We start from the raw sequence: 16009 nt of genomic DNA, 5'->3' as shown, positions 1-16009 counted from the left end.
CATATATATACGGAGGTATTTAATTGTGGGTTAGCTTTGATACGGCTATATATACATATTTATATGTATATATAGGATGCATTTATTTTCGGGTAGCTTATATATATACATATATATATATATATGAAAGTATTTAGCTTGCAACCTAGAGCTCAGATTTTTATTTCTGCATATATACTTGTGGTGTTGGGTTGAAATGAAATTCTTGTATAGGTACACTAACAGTGAAACATGTAGCTCGACTAGCTACATTATATATGAGAAAACGCATGTATGCCACCGTGTATGCCGTTAGAAGTTTTAATTTTCCTAAGTTTGTGAGGACGTACGAAATGTACATGTATCATGATCAATCATTCATTACATACTAGCATTGTTCCTCCCCTTATAAGTCTCTTATTCGGTTAAGTAACTCTTTTCTATTATAACATTGTTCTCACTAGAGTTGCACCATTTTGCTGGAACAGATGGTAGCATCAGCTGGGTGTGAGACTTGCCTGGAAATGTTTGGTACCCCTGCCCTACTTTGGAGAGTCCTGCATTATGCGGGGTATACCGAACCGCCTCTCTATTCCTGGAATGAGGTATACCTGGAAGGGCAACCATGGTATGAGGTGTAGCTAACCATACCAGCTCGTACCCAAGCACCCTTGTGGCAGGAGTGGAAGGCAGAATCTAAAGGAAAAACTCCTTGGGAAGGTGCCCAGGTAGTTGCTTTTGAGGTGCTGAGCTAGATATGTCAGCAGCACGGGGATGGGCTTACCGGCAGTGCCGCTAGTACTTTTCCTTGGGTAGATCCATCCACAACAGTTTGGGCACAATGCAACCGCAATGCATTGATTCAAGACTGGGATGAGTGGGCAGATAGCTCCAGTCCTGCTATGAGTGCTATGTTTGCCATGATGAAGATGTTTTATGCTTGTCAGAACACCAGGGACTTCTAGCAGGAGTCCTATATCACTTGCATGGATAGGCTCATGAGAGCCAAAGCTGCATAGAGTAAACTGAGGAAGCGTGTGTGCAAGCACAAAAAGGCAGCAAGTGAGGCTCGATGGGAAACTGATCAAGCATATGTAGCATTGTGAAATCTCCACACTCAGATGCAGCAAGTTGATCAGTAGAGAGCTATCACCCAAGAGGCAAGAGTTGATGATTAGGCAGTGCTAACAGGACTATGGGAGCAGCTGGAGGCCACTCATGCTGAGGCACTCATAGCTACATGCCAGCGGATCTAAGCAAACAACCGTGCCGCTATGGTAGAATCAGCACAAAACAGAGCCGAAGCCTTAGCCGCGCAGTAGGACCATGTCAAAAGGGACTTGCGCCAGCAGCTTGCGCAGACCCAGAACGTGGTGGTTGATCTTTAGCATGAGGTGCATTTTCTAAACAACCAACTACACCTGATCCTAGATGATGAAGAAGAAGATCTAGAAATGTTTGTTGAAGATGATAGTTGGGAAGAAGAAGTGGAGCTAGAGGATGAGCATGATGCTATCTCTGACCTCGACAGCGAGCATGCTGAAGAATGGAGCCATTTAGTGACTAGTTTGAAATGCTAGTTGTATCCTTACTATTTGTGTAATGGACTTGTAGTTTGAATTTTAGTACTCGTGACGTAAGTTTGATGTAACATTGGCACTTTGCATATTGTGTCATTATGGGTTGAACTTTGATGAAATTCTAGTTATGTCTTACTGGTGAAATGTGACATGCATGTTAACGCGTTGCGAGTATGATAAGTGACCTAATTGGTGATGTTATATTGCAAGAATGAATTATTATGCCTTTGTTTTATAGTATGAATTTAAGATTCTCCCCAGTAATTTTAGTTTGGCATGATTACACAATTCATCTGCAATCTCTAGACATCAACCAATAATCACTTATTGTTGCAATTTTGCAGATGACTCGCACCCGTGCTGGGGCAGGCACTAGCCAAGGTGGCAACGACGGTGACTTACCACCACCGCTGTCACCATCGGTGAATGAATTCTTCGCACAGTTCCTGGGTAATTCAAGAGCCATGGAGGATATACTGCACCTCATTGCACAAAACAAAACTCACGCCCATCAGCAACATCAAGGGCCTAAACCGAATCAATATAGCCCATTCAAAGATTTCCAAAACACTAAGCATCCTATATTCAAAGAAGTCGAAGAACCGCTCCAGGCGGATGAGTGGCTTAACATGATAGAGCAGAAGTTCTGTCTGTTGAGGGTTACGGAGCATTAGAAGGCCGAGTATGTGTCTCATCAACTATAGGGACCGATATGGATATGGTGGACTCATTTCCTATCTTCTCTACCTGCAAATGCATAGGTCACATGGGATCAGTTCAAGCAAGCCTTTAGGGGACATTACATTCCCCTGGGGCTGATGCGTATGAAAGCAGCCGAGTTCATGAGGCTTACTCAAGGGACCAAGACCCTTACTGGGTGCATGCATGCCTTCAACAATTTGTCCTGATATGCCTAGGGTTCGTCGATATGGAGGAAAAGAAGATAGAAAGCTTCAAGAGAGGCCTTGGCACTAAGCTAATGAAGACTATGGCCAACTCAAGGTGTACCACATATAATGAGTTTATCAGTGATGCCTTAACCTAAGAGAATCAGAACAACTTGCATACAGCAACAAAGGGTCACAAAAGAGCAGCTGATGTAGGTGCCTTAGGATCATCTTAGGCTAGAGCTCCAGTGGCAGCTAGGCCACAATTTTGTGCACCAGCGCCTAAGTATAGGCCTCCTCAGCCAAAAGCTCAGGCTAATCGTCCCTAGAAGACATTTCGCAGGGCACTCACCATTGCCATACCTAAGGGCAACGCAGGCCAAGTAAGCTCAACAGGACCAAGGAACAACCAGTCGTGCTTCAATTGCAATCAGTTGGATCATTGGGCCAAGGAGTGCCCCCATCCCAAGAAGAATAGCAATCAAAACCAGGGTAATCAGAAATAGGCCAATCCAAAAGCACGTCCTGGATACGTGCATTATACAGCTATGGAAGAAATTCCCACAGGAGAAGTTGTGACCGCCGGTATGTTCCTTGTTAACAAACATCCCACCATTGTTTTAATTAATTCTGGAGCTTCTCATTCATTTATGAGCCAAGCATTTGCATCTAAGTATGATCAGAAAATTATTGAGGTAAACAAGGTTGGTTATAGTATAAGTTCAGCTAGGGCTACTATCTCTACAAATCAAATAGTCAGAGATGTGCTCATCTCTATACAAGAGAGGGAGTACATAATGGATCTGATAGTATTGCCCGGATTAGCCATAGATGTGATCTTAGGCATGAGATGGATGAGTGATCATGGAGTTCTCATCGACACATCCACTAGAACAATTATGTTGAGAGAATCAAAGGGGAGTAATGCTTTTCTACTACCACTTCCCTAGAGTTTTGATCTCCAAAACTTGTCTTGCGCTATCCAAGCCACCACTCTCTGTGATATTCCAGTAGTCTATGAATTTCCTAATGCATTTCTAGATGAGTTGCCTGGTTTACCGCCTGATAGGGATGTGGAATTTAAGATCGAGTTAGTGCCGAGTACAGCACCTATCTCAAGAAGACCCTATAGGATGTCACCAAATGAGTTAGCCAAACTTAAAATCCAGTTACAGGAACTTTTGGACAAAGGTCTCATTCGACCCAGTTTGTCTCCATGGGGTTGTCTAGCTTTATTTGTAAAGAAGAAGGACAAATCCTTGAGAATGTGTGTGGATTATAGGCCACTCAATGCTGTCACCATTAAGAACAAGTATCATTTGCCTCGTATCGATATTTTGTTCGATCAACTAGTAAAAGCAAAGGTATTATCTAAGGTTGACTTGAGATCTGGTTATCATCAAATTAAGATCAGGCTAGAAGATGTACCTAAAACAGCTTTCTCCACTAGGTACGGCTTGTACGAGTATTTGGTCATGTCTTTTGGACTGACAAGTGCTCTTGCCTACTTCATGTACTTGATGAATTCGGTATTCATGCCTAGGCTCAACAAGTTTGTGGTTATGTTTATCGATGATATCTTGATTTACTTAGAGAATGAGGCAGATCATGCAGAGCATCTAAGAGTTGTTTTGTCCAGATTGAGGGAGCATAAATTATATGCCAAATTTAGCAAATGTGAATTTTTGTTGAAGAAAGTACCTTTCTTGGGTCACATCTTATCTGAAGATGGAATTTCTGTAGACCCATCTAAAGTACAAGAGGTCATGGATTGGAAGGCCTCGACTTCTGTTCATGAAGTTCAGAGTTTTCTAGGGCTAGCAGGCTACTATCGTCATTTCATTCCAAATTTCTTCAAGATAGTTAAGCCCATGACTAGACTACTCCAGAAGGATGAAAAGTTCAATTGGACTCTAGAGTGTAAAGCTACTTTTCATACTTTGCGAACCTTGCTAACTACAGCTCCTGTTTTAGTATAACCCAACATTGAAAAGCCTTTCGATGTGTTCTATGATGCATCGGGTATAGGTTTGGGGTGTGTGCTCATGCAAGAAGGTCAAGTTATTGCCTATGCTTCTTGACAATTGTGAACGCATGAAGTCAACTATCCTACACATGATTTGGAGTTTGCCGCAGTTGTTCATGCATCGAAGATATGGAGACATTACTTGTTGGGGAACGTATGTCACATATACACTAATCACAAGAGTCTCAAATATATCTTTACTCAACTTGAGCTGAACATGAGGCAACGTCGATGGTTAGAATTGATCAAGGACTATAATTTGGAAGTGCACTACCATCTAGGAAAAGCCAATGTTGTAGCAGATGCACTTAGTCGGAAATCTCATTGTAACACCTTAGAAGCCTTGTTGGAAGATGGATTTAATTTGTTACATCCTGTTGTGCTGCACAATATCACTGTCAGTAGCTCACTTGAGAGCAAAATTATAGAACTATAGAAGACAGATGTGGGTGTGTTCCACATTAAGCGAAAATGAAAGAATAGGAAACCAAACATTTTAGGTTGGATAAAAGAGGTGTGCTATGGTTTGAGGACCAACTTGTACCAAAAGACCGAGAACTCAGAAATCAAATTTTAGATGAAGCTCATTCCTCCAAGTTGTCTATCCATCCGGGTAGTAGCAAAATGTATCAAGATTTGAAAACCCATTTTTGGTGGACCAAGATGAAGAAAGAGATCACCGCCTATGTCGCTAGGTGTGATAATTACAGTTAAGTTAGGGCCGTTAATTTGAAATCCACTAGATTACTGCAACCTTTATCTATCCTAGGCTAGAAATAGGAGGAAATAAGTATGGACTTCATTACAGGCCTCCCACTGACACAACAAGGTCACGATTCTATATGGGTCATTGTAGATCGTCTCACCAAGTCAACACATTTTGTACCAGTTAACACAAGGTATCTAGCTGGGAAGTACGCTGAGCTATACAATTCTCAGATCATGAGACTACATGGAGTACCAAGGACCATAATCTCAGATCGGGGACCAGAGTTTATAGCTCATTTTTGGGAACACTTGCACCAAGCCTTGGGAACCAAACTAATTAGAAGTTCAGCATACCATCCACAAACTTCTAGATAGACTGAGCGAGTGAACCAAATCTTGGAAGGTATGTTGAGAGCTTGTGTTATCTCCTTCAAGGGTTCATGGGAAAAATGGCTACCTTTATTCGAGTTCTCATATAACAACAATTATCAAGAGAGCATCAAGATGGCTCCTTATGAAGCCTTGTACGGCCAAAAATGTAGAACTCCCTTGAATTGGATTGAACCCGGAGAAAGACGATATTATGGCATAGATTTTGTTACAGAAGCTGAAGAGCAAGTACGCATTATCCAACAGCATATGAAAGCAGCTCAGTCTAGACAAAAGAGTTATGCTGATAAAACAAGAAGACCACTAACCTTTCAAGTGGGAGACTATGTATACTTAAAAGTTTCGCCCATGAAAGGAGTGCAGAGATTTAGAGTAAAAAGGAAGCTTGCGCCTAGATATGTAGGGCCGTATGAGATTATTGAGTGAAAGGGAAATGTCACCTACAAGTTACAACTTCCTCCATAAATGAGTACTATATTCAATGTCTTCCATGTTTCTCAGTTAAAAAGATACCTCCACATACTAGACGAAGCTATTGCACCCACCAACATTAAGCTCCAATCGGATTTGACATATGAAGAGAAACCAATCTGAGTGCTAGAAGAAATGGAAAGAGTAACTCGGAGCAAGTTCATTAAGTTCTATAAGGTGGTGTGGAATAACCATAGTGAACAAGATGCCACTTGGGAACGGGAGGATTATTTATGTGAGGTCTAACCCGCTTTTTATCTAGAATGGTAGGTCTTTCAAATCTCGGGATGAGATTTCTATAAGAGGGAGGGGCTGTAACACCCTAGTGTGAAGCATTGCATTTTTTAGCACAAGCATCATCCAAGCATTCATGAGCATGAACATATGAAGTTTCATTTCATTTACCTCCTCTTTATCACATGTGATGTTGCTCATATACTTAATTATGCTTGTAATCATGTATGATCAATGTATGAAATGGTTATGAGGTCATGAAAACACCTTAGACACATCTAGGATGGTAAATGGAATAATGTTTATATTCATGACTTAAGCCAACTTTGCTTCTAAGTGTTGGTTTACATTGAAATGCCATTTTCATGATGCTAGTTTGATTAAAGTTGAATAGTAGCTTAGATTGTTTGCATAGTTCTTGTCATGGGTAACAAACTTTATTTAAGGGTCATGAGCTAATTCAGTGCCTAGCATGGTCAAATAGAGCCCACAACTAGCAATGAAATGCTATTTTCAAACTTAGAACGATTTGCTGTCACAAGCTGATTTCAGTTTCAATGTAGCCCACTTTAGAACTTTATAGTTTGAAAACCATGTCGATTTAGACAAAACTCCTTTAATCAATCTTGTAGTACTCGTGTAGGTCTACACTTTGTATTAATGAAGTTTTCACTGATTCACCACGGTTTAGGAGATTGGGAGGTTGGAAAATTGAGTTTCAGTTGACTAAATGGAGCTCATCGGTTCAAAATCTCAGCCGACGTCGTGGCCGACCACGCTAGGAGCCACACATCGTGTGTCACCACTCGCCTGACCGTGCGTCCGCCATGTCCCTACGTCCATGTGCTGAAGAGAAAAAGAGACCGAGCGCTCGCTCTTCACTCTCACTCAGGCGCCCTCCCACCTCGCTCGCTCTCACTCACCTCTGCCTCGCCTCTCTCTCGTCCTCACCATGCTCAAGCGAACCACAATGCCATGCCATCGCCACCGCACCTCCACTGAGCTCGTTCGCTGCCACCACCACACCACTGTCTGTCCTATCTCGTGCACCACTCGACCATCACCTCCTCCACCTCGCTGACCACCCATTGCCTTAACCCGAGCCAAGGTAAAGGCCTAGGGGCCATCGTCATCATCGTGCCATAGCTGAGAGCGCTGCTGCCATGCACGCTACTGTGGCTGTGCATGCCTAGTTTTCTTCCTCTCGTGCTTCTAGACGTTAGGGTTAGGTTAGAGCTAGGTCTAGCTCAAAGCAAGAGCCTAAGGCCAATGTCAGCCTTGTCGGAGCAGAACGTCACCATGCCACCATTGCGCTCGGGGCGCTGTGCTGCCATGCATGCGGCCATGCCTCACCGACGCCCTCACAAGCCCTAATCCAAACCCTAGAACTCTGCTAGGTCACCCTTGAATCGTAGCCGTGCTCCCCCGAGCTTGTCACGGCCGAAGACAGCTCAAGCACCACCGTGCACCGCCACTGAGTCACCATGGCCGCTGTCGAGCTAGCTCTGGTGAGTCTCTGAGACAACCTAGGGTACCGATCGATGCGGATTGAGTTGGGGAACAAGTCGGTGGTGACGCTACCGCTGGTGACCTAGCTCTAGCGAGTCTTTGAGCCAACCTAGGGTACTGACGCATGGGGCCAGGTTGACGGTGGGACCCGTGTGTCAGTCGCAGAGGGCGTATAGACCGGGTGCACCTAACTGTAGCGCCCAAGTAAATTTGATTTTCTTTATTTATTTCACAAATTTTGTTGCTAATTTGCAAAAATTTTATCTAGAGCTAGGAGTATCCAAATAGGGTGAACCAAATTTTGTTGGATTCATTTTGAAATGTACTATTTGATACAAATATGAAATCTACTATGTAGGGTATTTTTCTAGGACAATTAAATTGAGCAAGATAAGTGCTTTTAAAATAGTTTCTATATTGTAAATTGCATAACTTGAGCTAGGAAGGTGATCAAATTGTGATTCCAATTTTTCTGGTCTTGTGTTGACATGCTATAGCTAGGAAAAATATTAAAACTACAATAAGCATACTTGAAATATGGTCTTCCTATTTAATATTTATTAATTGCTAGTTTCTAGTGAAATTAATTGGGGTAAAAATACATAACATATGATCATACAAATTTTTACACAGCATTCTCATGCTAGGAGGAAAGTAAGAAAAATATTAAATCTATTGCTTGTCACTTTTCACTATGTTAAACTATTTTTGCTAAAATAAGCATATGTAATTTGTCATGTTTGTAGAGGTAGCTATACTTATCCAAATGGCATTAAATTTGTATAGTAGTATATTAGGATCATGTGTAGCCTACTATAATTTTCTCATAATTTATTGAGCACTAAAATATTTACTCTGTAAACCACCTTATTATCTAAGGAAATTAATAAATGAATATAAATAAATAAGTTAGGCTTAACCATGATGTTTTCTGTGGTGCGTGTGATGCATATAATCTATTGATACTGTTAGTGAGGCTTAGAAGTATTTGTTTATAGGCAACTAGTTAATTATTACTTTATAATTCAACTAGATGACTACATGTGTAGTTTCTGTTGTGGTGATGATTTCATTATAATAATGATCTTTTCTGTAAAACTTGTTAATAACAAAGTTGTAGATAACTCACTTATCTAGCTGGTATTAAATTTTCATAGTCATAGGTCTTATGGTTTAAGAATTATGGCTATTAGAAGTCTGCTGTTAGAAATGCTTACTCTCTGGACAGATCTGAAAGATTGAATTGTTTGACCTAAATAACTGCTTACTCTCTCGACATTAAGATGATTTAAAGAAAGTTGTAGGCAATTTTATAAGCTTTCTAGAATGTCCACAACCATATTATTTTAATGTGTATAACTCCAGTTATGGTCAAAATAAGTGGCTGCTGTCCTATAGTCTAGAAAATGATTTACATAAGTGTTTATTTAAGTTAATAGAGAAGAGATATGCACCTACTCAGTAAAAGAAAATATAACTTGTTATCACCATAATGCAATGCTGCTTAGAACAATTATGAGGATGCTTTCATCACATCATATGCTTTCATCACATCATATCATATTATACATGTCATTATATATGCATTCGTGATATCTTATTTCATGCTCATGCATATAGGATCGTCCAAGGGGATCACTCTATTGGAATTCAACGAAGAAGAAGAGAAACAATAGGAGGCACCTTAGGCCGTAGCTCTAGAAGGAGAGGAGCAAACTCTTGAGGACTTACCCGAGTGCCCAGATCACAGGCCAACTTCCTTTATCAAAGGCAAGCCCCGAAGCATTCTAAGTCTCCCATGTTTTACAAAATATCACTTGAGTCCTTTTATGTTTGATGCATTAGATTATAAGAGTTGAATTGGAAACAATTGATGCATAGAACTACCTTGTCTAGATAAATATACCTTTAAAACTATGTAGGTCTAGGATTGAATATATGCTTAGCCATGCTTAGACCGGTAGAAGTCAGGTGATTTCCTGTCACCTGCAAGATATAGGTGGATACCGAAGCATGGTTAGCTATATTTGCTATCGTGGAACAAAACCATAGGGTAATGTAACTAGAGGCCAGGCGGGGTCTATGTGTAGGTTGACTCATGTGATTCCGTCTGTACCGATTAAGGACCATACCGTTGTTGGCACTTCTGTCGAGATTGAACGCATGTCTCTCACTTTGCTGGTCGGATAACTTGTTCCGACCATGAAGCTAGGTAGCTCAACTCAGGCCAGGCCCTGTTCTATAAAAGTGTGCACTCTGGATGGTAGTAAGGATGTGTAGGGAGCCAGACGTGAGCCCAAGGGCAGGCCTGGCCTGAATGTCCTAGCAGCTGGTCATCCCTGATTGTGCGGTGCTGGTCAAACCCATAAAATGTGGACCTGACTTGTACCAAAGGTGACCTAAGGTGATCGTTGATCTGGTCTGCCTGGGTTTGTGTTAGGAATAAATTCCCAGCTGGTTGAAATTAATTCGAATCGTTGTCTCTCCCGGACAGTGAGAAACTTGGCTAGTCCCAACATTGTAGTAACTGTATTATGGAATATGAGTTTATGATGAACATGAATTATTATACCGGTTATGGTTACTACTGCATGCTACTAAATGATATACCACATGTTTGGCATAGATTAGTTGCTAATCTAGAGATGAATAGCTATAATTAACTTGATGACCGAATTATAATGTATAACTAAATTAGTCGCTTTTTATGCAAAATGTTGTCAAGCTGGCTCCACTTATAAAGACTTGTGTGATCGTTGGAGTCACTTTATTTTTTGTAGCACCCGGTTTTAAGGACAAAAACCAGATACACACCATATGTGAGCATAGGAAGTCAAATCTCACATATAGCTATAAATAAGGCTAATATCAATAGCCAATGCTCAATATATAATGTACTTAGTATAAAGAATATAACCTTAGGTAGCAAATAGTGGAAAGACAACTCCGATCCTTAGGTGAAGACTCCACTTCTACAGGGACAACTGACTGGTTGATCACAAGCCTAATTCCTCCAAACTCTAGCAATCTGGTACCCATCTGAAATTTTTCCAAATATGTGTAAAATAAAGCAAGCATAAGTACATGTTGTACTCAACAAATATAACCTGGGGTTCATGAGGCTCAAAAGGCTGACACTGGTTTAACGGCGATTAGCTTTTATTTGTCACAATTTTAGCATAGGAGTAGCAACAAATTTATCACAAGCCCATAAACACATGATCAGGTAAACATGAATAATGAATAGCATAAACAGTAATCATTAGTGAGCATCTTTATCATCAGTATCATCAGTGTTCATCATCTATTTCATAAATCCTCCAAGGCCGCTCATGACCGTGAGCATGGCTGATATACCAGTTTTACACTCTGTAGAGGTTGTACACTTTCACTATGAGTCATGATTTATCCTTTCGCCCGAGGTCATCAGCCTCTTAACCCACTACCAAGGAAGGTCGGCAGGGTTCACTATGAAGCCTTTCAAAGGTTCGTCTAACAAGTTAGGGCTGCTAAGGTTTCCCCATCAGTAAGCATGAACCCCCCCTCCAAGGAGTGGCTAACAAAATACAAAGAAACCAAAGTGCACGCTCTTAGCAGGCCAAGATCATACAAACCAGAGCCCCTCTTGCACCATAACGGTAACCCCTAACAAGCTAGAAAAGGTCCTCATACTGAGCTAAAGCTAGAGCCATATAGCCCTCATAGTTGCACTGTAAGTCCCGGATGATCACTTACAGTTAAGTCCTTAGGGAGAGGAATCTAGAGCATTTAGAAAGTAGCTAAACACTCCAGCCCCCTGTTTCCATGTTGCTAAAAATATCTTTTAGTGTTTATTGCATATACCATTAGTCAAGTTACAAGATCATGGTTTTAGTTGAGCACTAGCATCATACTACCCAATGCAATACCCCATAGGTAACAAGGTACAAGGTAACAAAGCACTAGGAAATCCTTAGTGGTAGTCAAGGTAGACACATGCAGTATGAATTAAATGATTAAAGGTGTATAGGACAAAAAGGAAGATCTCATGCTATATTGCCTTAAAACACCGATCCTTTGGTAAGCTTTAATCTTCAACGTTCTTCTTCTTTTCCTTGATCACCACGTATATCTCACCGACTGGACGTAATCATAAAGCACCACACAAGCATCCATACAATCATACATGAGACAAACAATAGAACTAAATCAGAATAGTACACCAATCATAGAAAAATAAGTAAAAGAGTTTGAAACATGATTCTACGCATCGCTATGAACACACAGTCGCGAGAAGCACTCTAATCGGAGCTACGATTGAAAAGATACAACTACCGAGAGATATGCTTTGTACGCGGAAAAGAAAACTATAAGCTTCAATTATTTTAACTATATAAAATCTTATATAAATTGAATTAAGTCAAATTTATATTCGAATTATAAAACTAAAGTAAAATAAATCATATTTTATTTACAAAACCCAGTTGCATAATTATTAATCAAGATATGACTTAAACCATGAAATTTCAGAAATAGTAATATGGTAACCACTGTTACTAACGCGTAGATCTCATTGAAATGAATCTAATGCAACTTGAATGGGTCAAAACAGAGCTAAAACGGAGAAGATATAAAATAAAAAAGATTTCCTTTACTAAAATAATAGATTAAATCTAACCTTGAATTTTAAAAGTTGAAAACATATCTAACAGTAGTATGAACATGTAGGTTATGAAATTACGAACCTAACGCAAGTTGAATAGGTCAAATCAGAGTTAAAACAAAGAAGTTATGGCTAAAACAAAATAAGTGGCAAATCTGTAAATAAGTGAAAACGTATTTTGGATTAAACCGAAGAAACTACGCTTTCCAAAAGAAGAAAACATAATCTACGATTGTGCCTTGGACCGTGGATTAATTTGCAGAAAATAGAGGGGCTCTTTAGCAAAAAGAATAGCGAAGGTGTATTTCTATTGTATTTTAGGATTTGTTTTTCTATAAGAAAACGGCCATAATGTGTAGGCGACATGATGATGACATCATCAAGCTAGCAAGAGCAAAGCTAGGCATGCATGGCTGCTCTGCTGGCTTGGTACGCTCACACGATGCCGCGTGTTTGCACGCGTGTGTGCGTGATGGGAAGCGAGATGCAGGGGCTAGCGCGCTCATCTCGGCTGTGGCCTGTGGGTTAGGCATGGCGCAGCTGGATCAGTTGGCACCGGTGTGGGAGGTGGTGGCACCATTGCTAGCGAACTGGAGCTTGGAGGACATCGTCACAAGCATGGGGAGAGACGAGGAAGCACAGAGTACTCACCTAGGTTGTTCATGGCGGCTCGTAGGAAATGGGTACGTCCTAGTGCTCAGCGGGGTGGCTCTGTCGTCCTAGATGTGGGACTCGGCAACGGTCTTGGCACAACGGCGAAGCAGCAGAAGGCGTCCGCGGCGGCGGCTCGAGCGAAGGGCGGCAGTCAATGAGAAAAATAGGTACGGCAAGGGCTCAGGTTGGCTTTTATGGGGCAGTTAGCTTGGAGAACACGGCAAGGCGACGCGACGTGGACACAACGGACTCCCTGGCGGCAGCGCCCGATGCCGTTATGACACGAGGAGGAAGAAGACCCCGCTGATAGATGGGGCCGGGGGTGGCAGCGAGAGAGGAGAGGGAAACAGTGGCGGCTTCGCTGGGCTTACTACATGCGGCTGGGCCAGAACGTGAGCTGGGCCGCATGGGAGAGTAGGCCAAGCCAGAGCGGAAGAGCCAGAAGCAGTGCACCGTGGGCAGCTGGGCCAAAAGGGGAGGAGATGACGAATTCTTTCTTTCCTTTTTTCAAATCCATTTCTAAACCAAATTTCAAAAGTATTTAAAATTATTTTGAATTTTGGACAAAATCACTCATTACAATAAATCAAATGCACTGGCATGTATGCACAACCATGTTGCTAAGCCCCATGATAAATTTTAAAATAATAAAAATTATTATTTTTCTATGTTTTATGAGCACAAAAATACGAAATTAAATCAATTTAACTACATTTCCAAAAGGAGCAAATTTTAGGGTGTTACATTTTTTATTTATGACGGGTAAGTCTAGCTGAGTACCTTCTTGTACTCAGGGTTTATTTTCCATTGTTCTAGATAATACTATGTATCATGGCTACTGTAAGAACTGCTTCTGTCCCGCCGTGGATGAGGAGTAGGGCCCTAGGCAAGGCATCTGTTGTTAATCCCTCTCTTATGCTTTTTGTGGGATTGTGATCATGACCTGGCACCGTATTTGAACAATGATGACAGATGATGGTTTCAAACTCTATTTTCTCCCGCTACTACTTATTTCAACATGGTTTGTAATAACTTTTAATCGTACTCTGATGTATAGGATTGTATTTGTGAACTTTATGTAACGTGTGACATGTATGTTGAATCATGTACAATCTTGGTTGTATGTTGGTGGTTAATCAAGACCCTTTGTGGTACTCGATGGACTACCGGGTTTATATGGGTTCAAGTATGATAGTGGGACCACTTGCGAACTACCATTGTACTTGTGCTTTTATAAATTGGTCGATTCTGCTACAACATAAGCCTTAGTTGTAATAAGAGAAAGGCATAACATTATTATTGTCTTGGTGAGGATCCACAAATACCAGATATATCGAGAGACTTGAGAGTGTCATACAATGGAAGCTCTGTGTTTTATTTCAAAAACCTATAAAAACTCCAGAATAATGGTTGAGTAAAAAACTTGAGACATAGTGCTTGACTTGATTATTCTGTCTTTCAATTACTCAAGACCCAAGTGAAGGCTAAGGAGCCCCATAGTTGAAGGTAATATGGGTAAGTTTGAAAGTCAGATCAGTTCATTCTAATTTGGAGGAGAATTCTTGTTTGAATGCATGTGTATTTTTGAGGCATAAAAGCATTGACGCAACCCCTGATCCATTTTTGTTGAGTTTAGTTTTGCTAAGGGACTAGCAAAGGTTAAGCTTGGGGGAGTTTGTTGACGGTAGTTAACAAACATTATAAACCATCAATATAACATGCATAAGGGCATAAATATGATCACCAACAAAGGTCTAAGGGTTTAAACTACCAAATTCCATGAGTTTTGGTGAATCTATGATTTCTGCAGGGTTTATTTAGAAAACCATCAAGGTGGATCTAGATGTCAGAGTTAATCACGCTTATCTACAGTGAAACGGACACTAGAAGACTCTAGAAGACTCAAGAGGACTCCACACTGAGGCAGAGCCTGGCCCCACCTGTAGGCTACGCGGCCCCCCATGGCCCACATGTCATCTTCCGTTGTTATGCCGGTTCTCCACCGCCTCCTAGGTTGCATCTACGTCGTTCTTTAAGTCAGTTTAATCCAAGGGCTCACGATCACTATTTGCCTAAACAGCCATTTAGCCCATTTACACACCGTTTAAACGCTACACGGTGGTACACCATTTCCGTTTAATCGGTTGTTTTGACCGTTTAAACGAACGTTTTTCCCATTTAAACACCCGTTTTGCCCGAATAATGGGCTAACCAGTAGGTGACCGACTGTTTACCATTTAGCATTTAGGATAACACTGCTCACGATGGATGCTTCAGCCTATATATACCACCCCCTGCCACCCCCTAAGGCATCAAATCATTTGAGAAGACAGAAACCCTAATCAAGAGCTCCATCATATTTTAGGGCATAGCTAGTTAGGCTAGGTCTTGAGGGAGGCAAGTAGGCTTCGCTTGGATTCCCGATCATGTCAAGAGCGTGGTTCGGTATAATCTATGTACCCCCTCTCTCTTTTGTATCTCCATTACTTTTATATGCTTGCTACAATTGTTATGATAATATTAGTATTCATCTTATTCATGTTCTTCGTTATAATGTTCATTGTCTACTTTGATTATATATCTAGTATAGTTGGATTATCATCATATTCATGCATATGTTCATATAGCGCTCACCCTAACGATCCATGGGTGGGTGGCGACATTGTGTAAGCGTGGTGCTTATACGTTGTTTACCTGTGGATACACCCTATATTCCGGGTCATGTGGTAGATCACAGACGTGACACTTCTATTGAGTCCTTTGTAGTCCACTCCCCAATGTAGGTAGCACGTAGGATCTAATTATGAAGGAAGATAAGCTCTGTTCTTAATCTCCCTCAGTAATATCCACTACAAACTTCTAACCCTTGCGCAACGACGAGAAAACGTTGCAATAGGCCCAATTTTGTTGCAAAAGGTAGTTCATACCA

The sequence above is a fragment of the Miscanthus floridulus genome, chromosome 15 (assembly GCF_019320115.1).
Source record: "Miscanthus floridulus cultivar M001 chromosome 15, ASM1932011v1, whole genome shotgun sequence".
Taxonomy (NCBI): domain Eukaryota; kingdom Viridiplantae; phylum Streptophyta; class Magnoliopsida; order Poales; family Poaceae; genus Miscanthus; species Miscanthus floridulus.
Note: the sequence above shows the minus strand (reverse complement) of the source record.